The sequence below is a fragment of the Lissotriton vulgaris genome, chromosome 2_1, assembly GCF_964263255.1.
Source record: "Lissotriton vulgaris chromosome 2_1, aLisVul1.2, whole genome shotgun sequence".
In the NCBI taxonomy this organism is placed as follows: Eukaryota; Metazoa; Chordata; class Amphibia; order Caudata; family Salamandridae; genus Lissotriton; species Lissotriton vulgaris.
The window spans coordinates 167,194,526-167,211,607 of NC_141687.1; the positions used below are offsets into that span (position 1 = coordinate 167,194,526).

General features: G+C 45.8%; 1 protein-coding gene across 1 annotated transcript in view; it reads right to left on the reverse strand.

The window, feature by feature from the left end:
- HSF5 (heat shock transcription factor 5) overlaps positions 1-17,082 on the reverse strand; it is a 1,034,495-nt gene that overhangs the window by 188,322 nt on the left and 829,091 nt on the right. The window lies entirely within an intron of this gene.

Sequence of the window (17,082 nt, forward strand, 5' to 3'; positions counted from 1 at the left end):
GTACATATATGGTCATTTTTTGGAACACAGCCAGCTCATTGGAGGGGTTACAACCCCGCTGGTCAGTTTGGCGGCACATTCCTGAGGGGTGACTGGTCAGTTGGGACTGCGCATGTACAGGCTTGACCGTTACTAAAAATAGCCTGTTGCTGGGCAAACTCGAGTGGTCAGTGGTACGGACAACGGACTAAAGGGCACGCTGGCCACGAGGCCGCTCATGATCTAAGATGGCCGCCGTAACAAACAAGATGGCGTTTCCAAGTATAGCCAAATTAAGCGAGAAAACGTGTAGCACAGCTAAGCGCTAACTCGGCCATTGTTAAATTACGACAGACGACCCTTTTAGCGTTTAGCTGAAGCTACCTCATAGTGAACATAGTCAGGGTGTTCATCTTCTATATCAATTAGCATTATTTGGGCTACTTCTTTATGAAGCATCATTTTGTTGTGAGCAAGAGCTCGTCTTGATGGTATGCAAGCAGATAAGCACATGGAACATAAAGCTGGACCACATTGTATACACAAACATACAAAAAACAATATCCCAACAATGATACATAGAATCGTTAGCAGTTTCCAACCCCAAGTGGTAAGCATCGACCAGAACCACCCTGAAAGAGTCCAAGTTCCATTATCCGGGTGTATTTCGGCAGCTATCGAAATAGCATCATAAACAGATGGCGAATTATCAGGTACATATACACAGCAGCTACTTCCGATGATTCTACATGCCCCCCCCACGGTCAGCTAGAACCACATCTAGAACCATTCTGTTCTGGAGCGTGACAATCCTAGAGATCTGGAGTTCTTCAGTAATATTACCTAGTGCAATAGCAGTATCATTAGCTACAGCCTCAACAACACGGGTCAGTCGTCGTATTTTCCGGCTATTCAGTGCAGCCCCCACAAAGGAAAACAGTCCCAAATTAAAGTCCACATATTGTTGTAAAGCAGTATCGGTCTGATCGATGTCATCCAAAACAACAGACCGTCTAACACGATTCAACACGAAATCGTGGTAAAGGACATAATCATTATGATACATTGGTGGGGCAATGAATACAGGGGGCAATACAAACGATACATAACATGTGCCTAACCATCCTAGTGGGAGCTGATGATAACCCTTCGTTCCACAAATGAAGTAAGTATTGCGAGATGCTACAAACGATATGCCATTCGGACTGTCAAATGTAAGTGTAGTGTTACATTCACTTTTCCCCACCGGAATTGTACCTTTATTGCGTATGCACAAATCAGCTTTAGTAGCAATAACATTAATAGCATGCGAACTGGATACATTGATATTCCTTTGATTGCTGTAAACACGTGGGGCAGACACATTATCGGGGCGGTACTCCTCCCACTCAAATCGAGTACCCTCGGCCCGTGGATACCCATCCCGGTCATGATAGTAAATTTTATTCAAACGGAAAAGCACCCCCCCTTTTGTTGGCCATCGTAAGGTGAAGAGAAGAGTGTACCAGGCGTTACAGGAACCATTATGTGCAAACGGGAGTGGAATGAGTGGAGTGCCCCCTTTCTTCTGATGCCCAGGCAACATCCCACACACCCAACAATTAGACGTATTTGTCATGTTATGCGTATGATGCAGAATCTGAATAAAGCTATTGTTCAAATAAGTCTGTCGGTGCCGTTCTTCATGGTAGGGCAAGGTGAAGTGAAAATGTTCAGATGGAGCCGGGGTAGTCGGCAGCAAATGTTCACGTGCAGGCACCACGAGTTCAACTACCCAGGCTATCACTGCTATTACCACAATTGTCAAGACGAAAAGGATGGCACCAAGTATTCTTTTGTCTCGTGATGCTGAGGACGCCATAGTTCAAAAAGTTCTTAATGCCTCAGATAGTTCAAAAAGTTCACAAAGTCTCAAATGTACATATGTATATACCTAAAAAAGAAAAATACGGTGCTGAGCTCCGAGGTAGCCGTTGTTTTCTTCTCCGGGGTCAAGACGGGTGTCGCTACTCTTGGCAAAACTGATCCCCCCCCTTGAGATTCCCGGTTTCCGTTTCACAAACCCCAGAGCGGTAACCAACCAGTCTCGAAAAACCAAAGATTCTTCTTTATCGTGGCCGCAGATTATAGCGCTCTCGTCCAGAAACAGTGTGGTCCGGGAAGGCTCCCTCAACTTCGACCGATGTCACAGCTGGGCTCTTTTCTTTATCCAGAATCTCCTTGTAGTCGGTCAACACCGCAGGATTCACCAGGTCCGGAGAAACACGGCGGCAGTGAGTTGAGTGCACCCACCGCTTTCTGTTGGTCACTCGTACAGCTGTTCGAGTGGCCAGGAGGACCTGCTCGGGGCCACGCCACCTCGGTTCCAAGCTATTCGCCCTCTCAAACGACTTGATCATGACAAAGTCTCCAGGACGGAGATTGTGAGCCTCTCCAGTAGAGTTGTCAGGGAGCGCTTCTCGAACCTGTTGATGAATAGAAAGTAAATCATTTGTTAATCGTGCCAAATAGTCATTCATCATTATACAAGGCACATCATGTATCAATCGCGGCTTAGGCACTCCCCAGATGTTCATCGGCCTTCCAAACACCACTTCATATGGTGTGAGGCCAGTTCGAGAGTGGGGTACTGATCTGAGAGAGAGAGTAATGCTAGCGGTAAGGCATCCGGCCACTTCAATGACGTGGACGCCACAATCTTAGCCAATTTTAGTTTCAACGTGGCATTGTACCGCTCAACAAGACCCGCTGACTGAGGATGAAACACAGCGTGAAACTTCTGCTGGATTCCTAACCCTTTCAGCACATACTCCACAATTTTCCCAACAAAATGAGGCCCATTGTCGCTCCACAAAAATTTGCAAACTCCAAATCGAGGGAAGTACTCCTTGAGCAACACCTTAGCTGTTGTCAAAGCTGTATTGTCTTTCGTGGGGAAAGCCTCAACCCATTTGCTAAAAGCGCATACCACCACTAAGACATACTTCAGGTTGTTGCAACGCTCAAGCTGGATATAATCCATTTGGAGTACCTCAAATGGTGCAGAAGGTGGAACGAACCCTCCTTTCGGAGTATGGGTCCCTTTCGCAGGATTGTGCTGTAAACATATCAAACAGGTCTGCACTACTCTCTTGGCAGTATTGGCGATCTCAGGATGCTCCCAAACTCGTGATAACAACCGAGTGATCGCCAGAGATCCCACATGTGCTAGTCCATGAGTCATCTGAACCATTGCTTGCAAATAAGCTGCAGGCAATTTCCATTTCTCCATATCTTTGCTTCTCCAACAACCCTCATCATCTAGCACCCCATCTGCTGCCCATGCCGCAAGTTCTGCTTCAGTCGCTGATTTCTGGATGTCTAGTATCTCTGCTCTAGCATCATACCATCGCTCAGCTTGTGATTTTGTTACGTACATAGGGGAGTCAGTTCGGGACATAGCTGTTTGTCTCGCTATGCTATCTGCAAAGGCATTTCCTTGGCCCACTTTATCTGTGATCTTTTTATGGGCGCTGCACTTAATGATCGCTACTTTCTTCGGACAAAGCAAAGCGTTTAAGAGATCACGCACCAATTCTCCGTGCATAATGTGTACTCCATGAGAAGTTAAAAACCCACGTTCTTTCCAGAGTAGCCCGAAGTCATGTGCTACTCCGAAGGCGTACCGGCTGTCTGTGTAGATGTTCACACATAGGCCAGCACTCAATTCGCAGGCTCTCGTCAGGGCTATCAGCTCTGCTGCCTGAGCTGATTTTTGTGGTATTCGTGCTGTTTCTACCACTGTCTTAAGTGTCGTGAACGCATATGCTGCGGAAGTCGTACCATCTGGCAGCCTCAAACACGATCCATCAACCCACAGTTCCCCATCCACATCTGGAAATGGCATATCCTGTAAGTCGACACAACCCTTTGTCTGTTCCTCAGTCAGGAAAACACAATCATGATGTTTTTCTTCCTGACCCTCCTCGACCGGATAGGGCAATAAAGTGGCAGGGTTCAGGGTAGCACATCTTTTTAGTGTGATATGTGGCGCCAAAAGTGTAAGCTCATATCCTGTCAAACGTGCACTCGTGAGATACTGGGTTTTCGTCTGATTCAACAGGGCATCGACTGCATGGGGAACTAACACCAACAATTTGTGCGATAAAACTATTCCCTCACTCTGTCGTATAGCTACTGCTGTTGCTGCAACTGCTCGGAAACACCCAGGTAACCCTCGTGCTACAGGATCAAGAAGGGCTGAGAAATATGCACATGGCCTCTGCTTATCCCCGTGTACTTACACTAACACTGATAACGCGCACCCATCTTTCTCGTGCACGTACAATGTAAAAATCTTTGAATAGTCTGGTGTACCTAACACGGGTGCAGAGCAAAGAGCCTGTCTCAATTGTTCCAAAGCATTCTGACATTCATCTGTCCATTCAAGGGGCATTGGTGTCGTTTTAGACAGTAACGCTAACAAAGGTTTGATAATATGCGAAAACCCCATGATCCACTGTCTGCAGAAGGACGTCAAACCTATGAAAGCACGTACATCTCTCCGAGTGCGGGGGAGTTGTGTATCTAGAATCGCCTGAATTCGATCTGATGTTAATGCACGCCCCTCCTTAGACAAAAGATGACCGAGGTAGGTCACCTTGGGTCTACAGTATTGCAACTTTTTCTTAGACACTTTGTGGTTATTCTGAGCTAAAAAGGACAATAGGGCAAGTGTACTTTCCTCACATTGTACATAAGAATCCGCAGCCAACAAAATATCATCCACACACTGGATAAGGGCTACTCCATGTTGCAATTCAAAAGAATCAAGCTGTCGTTTTAAAGCCTGGCTATAAATGCTAGGACTTTCTGTGTAACCTTGGGGAACACGACAAAATCTATACGACTTATTATTTAACGTGAAACCAAATAAATATCTGCTATCAGGATGGATGGGAATGGAAAAGAACGCATTTTTCAAGTCAATAACACTAAAGGTCGTTGCCGTTGGTGGCACCAGTGTAAGCAAGGTCGTGATGTCAGACACCACCGGGTATTGGGGAATGACAATTTTGTTAATTTCCCTTAAATCAATAATAAATCGATAGACTTTGTCGTCAGTATCTTTCTTAAGGATCGGGAGAATAGGGCTATTGCAAACATTATAGGGGACTTCCTCCACTACCCCTGCAATGATCAAATCTTGAACAATGTGTATAAGAGCAATTTCACCTTCTTTAGAGATCTTATATTGCGGAACACGTGGCAAAGAGGCCTCCTCTTTGACAGTAATCCGAATAGGTGGAATAAGCATCTGTCCCACATCCGTATCCGAGGTTGCCCATAACGTGTGAGGGAGAGAGGCTAACGCTTCAATGTCTTTAATCGTGAAAAATCTATGCGGATCTGGGTAGTTGTCATTTAAAATAACCCGCACCCCTTCGGGAGCACAGCGTATCGTTGCTCGAAAATATTTAAGCAAATCAATGCCAAGAATATTATCCGGGGTATAAGGTGACAACAAAAATTGGCCAAAACTGAAAAATTTATCGAGACAAAGGGCAAGAGGCTTTGATAATGGGCTAGGAGTGGGTGTGCCATCGAACCCTACACATGTTATCATATCGCCAGACAGGGGAGCCCTCGGAACCAAGTTTTTAGACAAAGCGCTACGGGTAGCTCCTGTGTCGACTAGAAACTGATCAGTAGAACCCAAGATGCCCGCTGATACATATGGACCACTCTGATCTACTGGCACTTCAACTGATTCCGTACCCCATCCTACGCAATCCTATGCATGCACATAATCCTGATGTTCCACATTCTCGCCCTCTGATATCCGATACTGATTCCGTCTATCAAACGTATTGCGTTCATCCTGGCCACGGCCCCTCTCTTCAACCCTGCTACGATCACCTCCACTACCTCTCGCTCCCGAGTAACTTCCCCTCGACCTTCCACCTCCTCTACCACGCTGACTACGCTGCTCACGAAGTACCGGACAATCATCAGCCCAATGTCCAAACTCCTTACAGTAAGCACATTGATCCTCCGCTATATCTGTACGCCCGTACGACGCATTGCCCCCTCCTCGTCTTCCTCTATCATTCCCTCTAGATTGCGTTCCGCGAACCTGTGCCAACATCACCTTCGCTTTCAACTCCTTCGCTTTCTTATCAACACTTTCTTTAGCCTCCAATTCCTGCCGCTCATAATACTGAGCCATAGTTAACAAAGACGCAGGGGTCGCCGTGGCCCAGGAACTTTCACTCGACTTCAACCTTTTCGCAATCTCCGGCAGGAGATTAGCCACATACTTATCAACAAACAAATGCCTACCCGTATCGTCTGTTAACGATTGACCACTGTAATCATGAAACGCCTCTTCGAAGCGTGTAAAGAAATCTGAAACCGTTTCATCTAACTTTTGTTTGCACGAGGCTAACATGGTCCAATCAATCTTCTTAGATGGGACGAGCGTTTTTAATTTAACCAAAATAGCCGCCGGGAGGTCTAAAATCAACTGACATGGCTTACATGCCGGTTCCCTATCTAAATCAGCTGCATTTATTTCCTTCCATTTTCCCCCAAGTATTGTTTCATCATTATTCTTACGAATTAGTCTCCACATGTCAGGCGGAAGAATTAACCCAAAAAACAAATCTATATCGACCAAAGTCATGACACAGGACGAAATAGCCCCTTCGACCCCTTCATAAAACGCTGCCTGGTTTTTACGAAGATCAGGTAAAGAATTTTTTAACGCCATAACATCCGCTCTATTCCAAGGCGTATACACCCAATTATATACAAAATATCCATTTGCATCCTTTGACAATATATCATCATCTGTACCTTCCCCTTTAGGCGGAACATACAAAGGTGCGGCTTCACGCATAGGCATAACATGCATTGTAGAACTCTTATCTGAACCCCGGAGAGAACACTCCTTAGATTGCCCAGTAGACTCCGGCCCGGACTCCTTATTCTTTTTCCGTTCGTCTCGCAATCTGGACGTCTCATCCCGCAGCTGCATCAGTTGCTTGAAAAACGTATCAACATCTGCAAGAACAAATAAACCTTTACCTATATTCTCATGATGAACCGCTACAGCCTTAGGTTCTAACGTGTCCGAATATTTACGAAATGCGGTAACGACTTCATCAGCTAAAGTGGACAAAAAACACATCAATTCCAGTTCTGACAATTTACCCCTCTCTGCAAGAACTTCAGCCACAGTCACAAAATTTGTATTCAATTTACGGGCCCAACTACGCAAATCCGCAGATCTTTCTGCAGGTAACCTGACACTCGACTTGCTCCCTTTTCCCGACTTATCCTGTTCGTAGTCATCCGAGTCCGCAGTCGGAGCCGTGGGTGGAACATACGGTGGCGGTGATCGATCTAGTAACGAAAAATCATCAATTTCATTATTAAGGACAGGATAAAGCGGTCGACGAATAGGGAATTGACCAGTTGTTTGCAATTTACGTTCCCGTTCTTCCCTCTCTATCTTCTCCTGTGCCTCCTTTTCCTCAAGCTGTAAAGCCTTATCCCGAGCAGCCTTGCGCTGCTCTTTGTCCGCCAAGGCAACCTCACGCTTCATACGCTCACGCACCGCTTTCTCCCACATTCGTACACAATCAAACATGTTTTGTCTAGTCCTTCGTTGAAACAAACATTGCTCCACAAACTGAACCTTTCGTAAGTCGAACGACCCATGTAGAGGCCATTGTAACTCGGGATCTGTTCTAGTATACTTATGCCATAATTTACTGTACATTATACGGGGAAGGCCAAATTTGATATACATCTCCCGATTTGGAGTTCCTTCTGGGGGAGCCGGCTGTGATTCCGCTAACCTAATTGAGGTACCATTTCCAAGACAGCACATCCCTCGGAGTGTGCTGAAAACAGGCATGTTCAAAAAGTATCACGGAAGCGTGATACTATATAACTGGCACTTACAGTACTTCACACAAATGTGCCGCTCAGAGGAAAAAAAACAAAATTAGAGAAACATCTCTACATGCCTGCCTATGTGAAGTGCACTACACATATAGATTCACAGTTCACAAATTCACAAATGTTAGCTAACTCAAATCAAAATCATAGATCATAGAACTTCGGCAAGCGTCCGAGGACTACCTTACCGATCACAAATCATAGAACTTCAGTAAGCGTCCGCAGACTACCTTACCGATCACAAATCTTACCCAAATCTCAAAGGTCCAGATTCCAACTACCAAGGTCTTTTAATCGAATCAGCCAAACGGCACTTTATCCAGCAACGCAGACGATCAAGAACTCAGTCGGAGACCGGCGCCACCTGGAAGGTCAGATCAGAAGGAAAGGAAGAAACACCGCGGGTGCCAAGACTCGGGTCACTCGGTGGCAGCGTACGCATCCATGGCGAGTTTCCAAACCTTCGTCACGACCTCTCCTTCGGGCATCCGAGTCGCCGATGAGTCCCTTCGTGGTCGCCAATTTGTAGTATCGGGTTCCCAAGGCCTACATGTTCCGAAGATAACCCACTTACATTGAAAGAACTGTTGGCACGGAAACTGAAAAGTACAAAGAACAAGTTTATTAAGACCCCATGGGGTGGTGGTACATTCCTACAGCACCCTTCGGTAATGCAAGAAGTATCACCCCGAACATCGGTGTGACCCGTTCTTTTATACAATATGCAGGTAATAAAAAGATAGGCGGCACAAAGTTACAGAGCAGTATGTACATATATGGTCATTTTTTGGAACACAGCCAGCTCATTGGAGGGGTTACAACCCCGCTGGTCAGTTTGGCGGCACATTCCTGAGGGGTGACTGGTCAGTTGGGACTGCGCATGTACAGGCTTGACCGTTACTAAAAATAGCCTGTTGCTGGGCAAACTGGAGTGGTCAGTGGTACGGACAACGGACTAAAGGGCACGCTGGCCACGAGGCCGCTCATGATCTAAGATGGCCGCCGTAACAAACAAGATGGCGTTTCCAAGTATAGCCAAATTAAGCGAGAAAACGTGTAGCACAGCTAAGCGCTAACTCGGCCATTGTTAAATTACGACAGTAAGAGGGTTTCGCGGGGAGTAAAGCACGCTCTTTTGAAAGAGTGCTTCAACAGTTTCTTTGGCTACCCCCTTTCTTGCATTTCTTGACAAAACGTCTCCGCGTGGGACGTGAAGTCTTCCAAGTCGGAGCAGTTTCTCCTAATGCGCAACAGTTGCCCATATGGAAGGTTGGATTTCAGATTCCTGGGGTGGGCACTCTTATGGTGCAGAATGGTATTCCTGTCCGTATCTTTTTTGAAAAGGGATGATTTGAGAACCCCGTTGATGTTTGCTATTTCAACATCAAGGAAGGTCATCCTTTCATTGCTCTGTGCCATCGAGAATTTGATGTCACCATGCCTGTTGTTGAGCCAGTCATGGAACGCTACCAGGTCATTCTGGCTCCCCTGCCACAGGAGCCAGACATCATCTATGTAGCGGAACCATTGCAGGATGTGCTGTTTAAAAGGGTTATTGTTGTCAACAAATTTTTGTTCGTACTGAGCCATGTACAGTACGGCCATTTCAGGGGCATAAGGGCACCCCATCGCGGTGCCCTTAACCTGCATGAAAAAATCGCCATTGAATGAAAAATAATTCTTTTTTAAGGCAATTTCAGGCAGTCTCAAGATGAAGGAAGTGGGTACTTGGTGTGGCCTCTCCCTGAGATTCAGATAGATTTCCATCACCTCTAACGCTTCTTCCTGGGGAATTTGCGTGTAGAGGGAGGTAACATTCATTGTTACCAACAATTGGGTCTCTGGGTCGAACTCAGTGACTTCTACCTTGAGAAGATAATCAGTCGTATCGCGTAAATACGATTTGACCGTCTTTAGGAATGGTTTCAAAAAGAAATCCACGTACTGAGAAAGAGGTTCAAGGCACGAGTGACATCCAGAAACAATTGGACGTCCTGGGGGGTCTTGAAGGCTCTTGTGAATTTTTGGCAAAAGGTAGAGCACTGGAGTTCTGGGATATTTTCTTAGAAGGTATTCATATTCTTTTTTACCCAAAAAGCCACCATCCAATCCAACCTGTAGTGTATCAGCAATGAGTCGTTGGATCTCTTTAACAGGGTCTTCAGGAAGACGCCTGTACCAGGTTACATTATTCACCTGTTTGTTGCCTTCTGCTAGATATTTCTCACAAGACCACACCACAACTGCCCCGCCTTTATCGGCCTGCTTAATAATGATGGAATTGTCTTCCTTCAGAGCTTTGATTGCTGCACGTTGTTTTTGGCCTATATTTTGTTGAACAAAGTGTCTGCCCTTCTCAAGTTTCTCGATCGATGACAGCAGGACCTGTTCGAATGTGAGAACCTCTTTTGGAATGTTCTGATTGGGGGTAAAGGTTGATTTGTTCCGTAACCCAGTGACTTCTGTGGTGGGCGATGAAGGATGATTCCAAAAAAAGATTTTAAGACGAATTTTGCGACAAAACTCAATAGCTTCTAACTTGAGTCTTGTGTAGTCAGTTTTTCTGCCAGGCACAAATTTGAGTCCCAGCGCTAAGACCGAGTGTTCTTCTGGTGTTAATGGTCTGTTGGACAAATTGACTACAGCACTGGAACCCTCTATGACTTGTATGAGCGGTTCCTGGTTCGGATCTCCCATGGTGGTTTGAAGCGAGCTTTTAGCTGTTGGCCCTGGTCTAAAAAAGCCACCTGTTTTTTGTTTGGGTTACGGTTGTCCGAGCCTGATGAATCAGAGGAAGAGGTTTCCGAAAATGTTGTAAACCTATTCCTTGACCGGCCTTGAAAGGTAGATAATGCTCTGCGTGATTCTTGCTGGGTATAGTAATCCTCCTTTAGAAAAGGATATACCTGCTCGATTTTGAATGACTTGACGTCTCTCTCATATTTAAAAGTTTTGTCATTAATAGTATTGTCCTTAAAGGTCCTGATTTCTTTTTCAATTTTCTCCAATAGTGCCTTAGCGTCCGTCACGGCCGGACTAGTCTTAATCGTCTCAATTAGTTCCTCAATTTCTTTTTGTTCTTGTAAGCACAACCTCTGTGCAGTTTCTATAGTGTGGACCATGAGGTCCCGGCTGCACTTTGTGTTGATAAAGCTGAAGCCTTTTTTATATTCTGCATCGTCAACAAATATCACAGGGACATTCTTGACCTGTAAGCCCCAGGGGATTGTTCCCCCTTTAAGGTGCCTAAGGAGAAAATGTCCATGTAGTTCTGTGCGTACATGCTTTTTTTGTAAACGTATTAGTCAATCTGATTCGTTCTGCTGTTTAGCGGTAGAGCTGAGTGTCACATTTGAAAAGGAAGAATTGTCAATAAGATTCTGGATGTGGTTTTCGCTAAAGGATAGCGTGTCTTTATCTGCCATTGGTGTAGGGAATGAGGGTTCCCAAAAAGATTTATCACATGTATAGAACAAACGACAAGGGTGTCCGTAGGCTCTCGCGGGTGAAAACCCGCACTGAAATAAGAAGCATAAGGGGAGCTTGGCCCTAGAGGACAAGTGAGGAGGCTGGGCCTAAGTATATGAACAATCAAAGAAGAGTGCCTCACCACTTACATTTGCAACCACATTTATAGAAAGTTGAACACGCTGTTTGTCGTTATCAACTGGGTATTTTTATTTATACCGAATCCTTTTTTGATTAAACTCTGTTTGTCAAACACAACATATTATGGACAGACAAAAATATATGTACAATGTGAATTTGAAGCAAGGTTAGACTTTTCTACACAACAAAGTGTCACAAACTAAATGTAGTCATTAATCACGAAAAATGAAAAACAATGTGAAACAGACAGTGACATAAGATATGCATGGCAATAAATGATAAACACACTTTCAAATGAATAGAGCATTGATTGAAGCAAAGAAAAGTAGAAAAAGGGGGGAAATTTAGGAAAGGAGCGCGAAAATAAATTTGGGATTCTTTGTCAGCCAGCGAATGCTGGTATGCAAGTTATCCTTTTCTAATTGGCCGACGCGTTTCGAATCCAGGGGCTTGTTTTCCGGATTCTCATCAGGGCACAATTACTCTGTCTGTGAAATTTTGAAAGGAAGAAAGCTTTTTTAAGTATCATGGGTGAAAAAGGCAAGACTCCCTATGTTATGACACTCAGCCGAGGGACCTACCAGTTCTTTGAAGAAACAAATTCAGAGGACAATTGTCAGTGCAGGCTGGATGAGCTCCATGAGGAGTCCAGTTGGCGGGGCTTCCTAAAACAAGGTGAGTTGACATTAGCACAGCTAAAAAGTGTTGCTGCCAGAATGTGCAAATTGATTGGGGACAAACGTACCGTCGGTTGTTTCAAAAGTTGACGGTGACGGCTACCTTTAAACGTAGAAGGTAAATTCTTCTGCAGGCTCTCGCTGAGAAGGAGGCCAATGGCGCTGTGTGCAGAAACATAAGTATTGGTATTGGAAGCTGGGGTCTGAGTTATCGCTAAGTACTATACTGGCTAGCAAGAGACATACCTTTTAAATTTTATCAGAGTCGGTGCGAAGGGGTCTTGGTATCCGATCAAACTTTTTATGGGGGTCCGGCGTGTACAATTTTCACCGTGCTCCGTATCCGCTGATGGAAAACGGAAGAGATTTTGGTTAGTTTTTAGCGTTGACCGCAAGTAAAACAAAGACCAGCGGCGGGGTGCCACGGGAGCATCGCTTACCTCCGTGTTGCTCGGTCAAGGCCTCCAGCGTTCTGCGTGATTCCAAAGATGGATGCTATCGCTGTTGCCATGGAGAAAAGCACTTGGATGTTTGCTAAGCCTTATGGGATTTGTAGTTTGCGCTATTCTGTGCTAATGTCAGGAAATTACATGGATTGTGTCATGTGTATTGATTGGAACTGAGGAGAAACTGAGACGCGACCCGTACGGTCATCAGGCACCAGGACACTATTGGATCAAAGTCTCGCGACTTCGGACAAGCTGTTAAGCAATAGTGTCCTGGTGCCTGATGACCGTACGGGTCGCGTCTCAGTTTCTCCTCAGTTCCAATCAATACACATGACACAATCCATGTAATTTCCTGACATTAGCACAGAATAGCGCAAACTATAAATCCCATAAGGCTTAGCAAACATCCAAGTGCTTTTCTCCATGGCAACAACGATAGCGTCCATCTTTGGAATCACGCAGAACGCTGGAGGCCTTGACCGAGCAACACGGAGGTAAGCGATGCTCCCGTGGCACCCCGCCGCTGGTCTTTGTTTTACTTGCGGTCAACGCTAAAAACTAACCAAAATCTCTTCCGTTTTCCATCAGCGGATACGGAGCACGGTGAAAATTGTACACGCCGGACCCCCATAAAAAGTTTGATCGGATACCAAGACCCCTTCGCACCGACTCTGATAAAATTTAAAAGGTATGTCTCTTGCCAGCCAGTATAGTACTTAGCGATAACTCAGACCCCAGCTTCCAATACCAATACTTATGTTTCTGCACACAGCGCCATTGGCCTCCTTCTCAGCGAGAGCCTGCAGAAGAATTTACCTTCTACGTTAAAGGTAGCCGTCACCGTCAACTTTTGAAACAACCGACGGTACGTTTGTCCCCAATCAATTTGTACATTCTGGCAGCAACACTTTTTAGCTGTGCTAATGTCAACTCACCTTGTTTTAGGAAGCCCCGCCAACTGGACTCCTCGTGGAGCTCATCCAGCCTGCACTGACAATTGTCCTCTGAATTTGTTTCTTCAAAGAACTGGTAGGTCCCTCGGCTGAGTGTCGTAACATAGGGAGTCTTGCCTTTTTCACCCATGATACTTAAAAAAGCTTTCTTCCTTTCAAAATTTCACAGACAGAGTAATTGTGCCCTGATGAGAATCCGGAAAACAAGCCCCTGGATTCGAAACGCGTCGGGCAATTAGAAAAGGATAACTTGCATACCAGCATTCGCTGGCTGACAAAGAATCCCGAATTTATTTTCGCGCTCCTTTCCTAATTTTCCCCCCTTTTTCTACTTTTCTTTGCTTCAATCAATGCTCTATTCATTTGAAAGTGTGTTTATCATTTATTGCCAGGCATATCTAATGTCACTGTCTGTTTCACATTGTTTTTCATTTTTCGTGATTAATGACTACATTTAGTTTGTGACACTTTGTTGTGTAGAAAAGTCTAACCTTGGTTCAAATTCACATTGTACATATGTTTTTGTCTGTCCATAATATGTTGTGTTTGACAAACAGAGTTTAATCAAAAAAGTATTCGGTATAAATAAAAATACCCAGTTGATAACGACAAACAGCATGTTCAACTTTCCATAAATGTGGTTGGAAATGTAAGTGGTGAGGCACTCTTCTTTGATTGTTCATATACTTAGGCCCAGCCTCCGCACTTGTCCTCTAGGGTCAAGCTCCCCTTATGCTTCTTATTTCAGTGCGGGTTTTCACCCGCGAGAGCCTACGGACACCCTTGTCGTTTGTTCTATACGTGTGATAAATCCTTTTGGGAACCCTCATTCCCTACACCAATGGCAGATAAAGACACGCTATCCTTTAGCGAAAACCACATCCAGAATCTTATTGACAATTCTCTCTTTTCAAATGTGACACTCAGCTCTACCGCTGAACAGCAGAACGAATCAGATCGACTAATACGTTTACAAAAAAAGCATGTACGCACAGAACTACATGGACATTTTCTCCTTAGGCACCTTAAAGGGGGAACAATCCCCTGGGGCTTACAGGTCAAGAATGTCCCTGTGATATTTGTGGACGATGCAGAATATAAAAAAGACTTCAGCTTTATCAACACAAAGTGCAGCCGGGACCTCATGGTCCACACTATAGAAACTGCACAGAGGTTGTGCTTACAAGAACAAAAAGAAATTGAGGAACTAATTGAGACGATTAAGACTAGTCCGGCCGTGACGGACGCTAAGGCACTATTGGAGAAAATTGAAAAAGAAATCAGGACCTTTAAGGACAATACTATTAATGACAAAACTTTTAAATATGAGAGAGACGTCAAGTCATTCAAAATCGAGCAGGTATATCCTTTTCTAAAGGAGGATTACTATACCCAGCAAGAATCACGCAGAGCATTATCTACCTTTCAAGGCCGGTCAAGGAATAGGTTTACAACATTTTCGGAAACCTCTTCCTCTGATTCATCAGGCTCGGACAACCGTAACCCAAACAAAAAACAGGTGGCTTTTTTAGACCAGGGCCAACAGCCAAAAGCTCGCTTCAAACCACCATGGGAGATGCGAACCAGGAACCGCTCATACAAGTCATAGAGGGTTCCAGTGCTGTAGTCAATTTGTCCAACAGACCATTAACGCCAGAAGAACACTCGGTCTTAGCGCTGGGACTCAAATTTGTGCCTGGCAGAAAAACTGACTACACAAGACTCAAGTTAGAAGCTATTGAGTTTTGTCGCAAAATTCGTCTTAAAATCTTTTTTTGGAATCATCCTTCATCGCCCACCACAGAAGTCACTGGGTTACGGAACAAGTCAACCTTTGTCCCCAATCAGAACATTCCAAAAGAGGTTCTCGCATTCGAACAGGTCCTGCTGTCATCGATCGAGAAACTTGAGAAGGGCAGACACTTTGTTCAACAAAATATAGGCCAAAAACAACGTGCAGCAATCAAAGCTCTCAAGGAAGACAATTCCATCATTATTAAGCAGGCCGATAAAGGCGGGGCAGTTGTGGTGTGTGTAGGAAGGTACATCCTGACTATGGTTGCCCCCAACTTTTTGCCCTGTGTTTTAGCTGGTTTTGGACATAGTCGACCTGGGACCCTGCCAATCAGGACCCCAGGCCTACTGCTCTCTCTTTAAAATGGATTCCATGTACCCTAGGTACATTTCCAATTGGTACTGGGCCACCTTATCAGACCCTGTAACTCAGGGCATAGGTGTACCCAGGGCCGCCAGGGGCTGCAGCATGTATTATGCCACCCCTGGCTGGCCTCTTAAATTTGACACAACTGGCTGCATGACAGCTGGGGCGAAGTCGTGTAATCACCCTTTGCTTTAGATATAGTAGCTCTATATCTAACCACACAATGGACACCCGAGTTCCTATCAGTCACTCCTATGGCAGGCCTTAACAATCCTGAAGGCAGAGTGCATGGGCTCGTGTGAGCTAGGTTCAGGCCCGAGCCGAGCCGGTTGCAGCTTGCGGAGAAAAGACCCAATGGCTGTTCCAGGATAACGCGTACCACATCGGTAACTTCGGTGTCGCGTTATCAAGACATGTCGAGTAAGGTGTCATACGAATCGGGGTGCTGCCCTCTCACCAACCCTGGCGACGAGGTTAGCATTCCGCCCTTCTAGAGGGACACGACATGTACGTAACTGTGAACCCCGGTTAAAGTTAACGAAAGCCTCAGCTCCACAAAATGGAGGCTGCCACCACAGACACGAGTCTGACCTCCTGCTGCTGGGAGTCCTTCCAGCGGGGAGCGCTTGGACAAAGGGTTTCCTGTCGAGGGCGGTGTTCGCACCGTCCCAGACAGGGTTTGTGTATTCTGGGTAGGTAGGGCTTTTGCGAGAAGGTGACTGCGGAGTGGCACCCCGGTGCTCACTACGCATCTGCCGGTTAGAACCAGTTCCAGGGGCGACAGCCCTGGCCTGGGGAAAGTCCGGCAGGGGAGAGGGGTGTAACTGCCCCCCTTCCTGGTCCCACCCTTAGGGCAGGACCTAGTCATGTACCCACCCCTTTCTTTAGGATAAAGACCGGAGCGGGGACCCTTCCAAATTAGATCATCTTTGATTCAAGAACTACTTTCTACGAAAGGACATTCAAGACTCTTCTCAAGATTTCTCCCTTGTGACTAAGGAGTAGTCACCCTGCATCAGCGGGCACCAACTAAGAACTCTGCGGTTTGCTGTAAGTCCTTCCTCAAGGAATTCGACGGCCCAGCTCGACGAGAACCGGCTTCCCTGGCACCTCTGACCTCTACCCACGTCATCAGCTCAGCTGTGATCTGTGGGTGCGACGAGACCTCGAGGGACCGGCCATCATCAGAACCTGCACGCTCTTAAAAACCAGCACGACCATCGAGGTAACTCTCTGGTGAGTGCTCTGGGGTCCGAGAAGCCCCGACCCTGAGCCGCTCCAGCACCGAAGTGCAGTCTCCCCAGCAT